Here is a 3,652-nt window from a genome sequence, read left to right as displayed (position 1 = left end):
AAAATCTTTTAGTTATTCTATTCGTTACTTGTTTGAGGGGAAAATTTTTTTTTTATTCTGTGTCTCTTTTCCCACTAGAATTACTCTCTTTCACTCTGCATCCGATGAAAGTGCAACATATATTATTATAGTCACAAGAGAAAAGAAGTACAGGTGAACAATGTAAATGTATATGTTGAAGTCACAAATGTTACCATAAATAAGCAATGCATAAATGCATGTACAAGTGATTATTACAATTGCTCATAGTCTAATAATAGAAAGGGAAGAAGCCTAACCAAGGATTAAAAGAAAATGATCCAAAAATAAGTGATAGAAACAGAAATTTCCTTAGAGTTGGGCTGAAACTAGACCTTTCTTTACAAGGACTAGTCTAGAAGGATCAGCAAAGCGAACAGAGAAAGATCTAGAGAGAATATCAGGTTCATCAAGTGCAGCAGTCCCCTGATCAAAATTCTGAGAGTAAGTGTATGAATCATAAGGGACCTGAAAGGGTGTTGTTGCACTTGCACACTCAAAAAGCTTCTTCTTCTCTTTCTTGAGCTTCATCCACAGAATCTTCCACCTCAACTTACTTGATCTTGTCCCTGATAACGACCTTATGTCTTCAATCTCACTGTAACTGCTCCTTCCCAATTGGATTGATCTCCGGCTAGAAGAATTGCGCCAACACTTGGCATCCATGGCTGCACTCAGACAAAGCCAAAGAGTGTTGTAACTGTAAACAAGCTAAGCACAGTGAATGAGAGAAGTGAGAAAAGGGCTTTGAATATAAGCACATGACATGGGGATTTCGGTTTTTCAAGCAAAAGTGGATTGTCTTGTTTATTCTTTATAGGAACTTTCTTTTTTTGGCTTCACACTTCACTCACTCACCCAAAGTAAAGCCTAATCATGTAACCCCAGCTGAACAAAAAATAATATTATCTCTTTCATTATTATAAAATTAAAGTACAGCAAAGGTAAAGGCCAAGAGTGAAGAGTCCAAGACCTGCGCCACAAAAACTTAGTAAACTGATTATGTGGATCACACATTCACACCAACCTGTATAGTAATAACTCAGGCACGTGATGCACGTGACTGACTGCATGTGGAAACTGCTTTCTGGGCAATTTGCCATGTGGAACTCTGTTTTGGTGCAGCATTGACGTGATATTATTATTATATATCCTAATCATGCTTAGGATGCAGCATCTGCCATTTGCAGTTGCACTCATTCGGTTAGATAGGCGGCAATAGTGAGCAACATTAACCATTGCAAGTTTGATGACCGTTCGATAATAGCATAACATGTGTTTGTTTTTTTAAGAATGAGCTCAGCACCAAAAGTTAGAACAAATTAAGAAAAACCGAGAAACTAAAGAATAAATTAAAGTACTTAACATAAATAAAGAATAAACTAAAATATTCAGCCCACTTACTTTATACAATATTACCTGGTCTGTAATATTCAAAGAATTCCGTTAGAGAACTAACTTGAATATAATTAATTATAACCAATTAGTTAAAAAATATACTAATTACATATAAATAATAACATAATTCCTCATTATCTTTATTTTCTGAAATTTTAAAATTAAAAACAAAGAAAAATTAATTAAGTTAGCTTATGCCATAGTTAATTTTCTAGAATTTGAGTTTCTCATATTTAAATCCTCTCTTAATCATCGCCACTCATAAAGGACCTGTGACCAACTTCTGTCACCACTTATTGTAGTTTCTATGTTGAAGAATTAAAAAAAAAAATTCATCACTCATCTCTTTTATTCTATGAAGATTGATATTTTGTTGAATTATTGTATTTATTGTATTCAACCATATCTTAATAAAAAATAAAAATAAATTTTTTGAATATATCTAGACACACTTAAATATCATCACGTATCAGCGTATCCAATCTTATTCTTAACGTATATTTTTTAAAATAAATTTAGATATGGTATATTATTATTTATTAAAACAAAGAAATATTTTAAATATTTGATATAATTAAAATAAGTCATTAAAAATAATTAAAAAATTACATTTATATTTTAATATCAATAAAATATCAAAATATCATTACGATTTATCTAAAAAATATTCTATATTTTATATATATGCATGTCCCTTTGTCATGTAAGATTTTAAAATTTGTGTCAGCGTATCCATATATATATATATATATATATATATATATATATATATATATATATATATATATTAACACGTACATAATTCTGGGCTTCTGGCCATCGCATCGATTTTTCTTTTTTCTTTCTTTTTAGGTTTTGTATGCGCGAGTTATATGGAAGCTTTTGATCCTTGAAATTCGTGAACTATATTGCGATAAAACTTGGGTGAGAGGATCTCTAAAATTCTAATACCTAGTCTTAGCTTTGCCGAAAAGAATTGAAAAAGCATAACTGCATGCGAAAAGCGGAAAAAATAAAGGGTAAAAGTAAAAGTAAAAGGAAGAGCACCCAGCACTGCACGATAAAATGAAGAATTCATTCATAAATCATAATTACAGTGCTCTGGAAAAAAGAAAATACAAAATTTTTCTCAACTGAAGAATCTTGAGGGGAAACATCCCACAAAGTAATTGAATTAGAAGTAAGTAATTAGCTATAGATCAATGGAACATGTATGTGATTGCCAGCGCCACCAGCATAAGAAGATAAGCAATTCCTTGATCAAGGGAAGTGCCTGCTTTAATTTAAAAATTGAAGAAGAAAAAGAAAAGTTTAGTAGGATCAAAGAAAAGAATTAAAGAATGATTGAATAAAAAAGAAGACATGATTGGAGTAATTTACCATCACTTGAAGGAGCAGGAGCAGGAGAAGAGGAAGGAGTGAGTTGCTGGGCTTGGCCCAAACCAGCGACTACGGAAAGCACCAAACTCAGAAGCGAGAAGGAGAAAAGCGTAAAAGGCTTCATCTTCAACAAACAAAGAGAGAATTGAGAATTAGGAGTTGTTAGTTGAAAGAGAGAGAGAGAGAACTAGAACGGTATGTTATATATTGTAATAAGAAATTTCAAAGGAAAAAAGGAAAATGAATGAGTGGGTTTGAAGACCCGCCACCCATATCGACTGGACTCTGATTCCACGCGGGATACTTCTTCAACTCTCAAACACCCATCGTTTCCCATATTTATAAAGTGTTTCATTTTCTGTCTAAGTAAGGAACCAATATTTTTAATACAGCTAATAAAAAATTTAATAAAAATATTATTGGTATATTAAAATTATTAATCAATATATATATTTATATATAAATATATTTAATTAAATTTATTTTTAATGTATATTTATATTTTAATATATATTTTATATTAATAAATAATTTTAATAATTAATTTTAATATATATATATATATAACATAATTAAAAATTTAAACAAAATTTGTTTGCGGTCAAAAAGAAAAGAAAAAGAGAGAAGAGTAAGAAGAATTAAATTGACTACATATTCATAAAAAAAAGCCTCCATTCTTAAACTTGTTTTCTTTAATTTTTATTTAGTACCATTTGTATGTGTAAAATTTATTATTTTTTATTTCACTTTAATTGTCTTTTTTAATTAAATATAATGATTAAGACAATTATATTAATAAATTTTATTAAAAATTTACAAATATGACGTAAAAATAATCTTTATTCATTTTTTTTTA

General features: G+C 29.6%; 1 long non-coding RNA gene across 1 annotated transcript; it reads right to left on the bottom strand.

The window, feature by feature from the left end:
- Positions 1-2,470: 2,470 nt before the first annotated feature.
- On the bottom strand, positions 2,471-3,151 carry LOC112790256 (uncharacterized). The gene is made up of 2 exons (XR_003196560.2): positions 2,797-3,151; positions 2,471-2,689 (listed from the first exon to the last, which is right to left on the bottom strand). It is a non-coding gene; the product is annotated as an uncharacterized lncRNA (long non-coding RNA).
- Between the last annotated feature and the right edge of the window lie 501 nt (positions 3,152-3,652).

The sequence above is a fragment of the Arachis hypogaea genome, chromosome 3, assembly GCF_003086295.3.
Source record: "Arachis hypogaea cultivar Tifrunner chromosome 3, arahy.Tifrunner.gnm2.J5K5, whole genome shotgun sequence".
In the NCBI taxonomy this organism is placed as follows: domain Eukaryota; kingdom Viridiplantae; phylum Streptophyta; class Magnoliopsida; order Fabales; family Fabaceae; genus Arachis; species Arachis hypogaea.
This window is presented reverse-complemented; position numbering and strand designations above follow the sequence as displayed.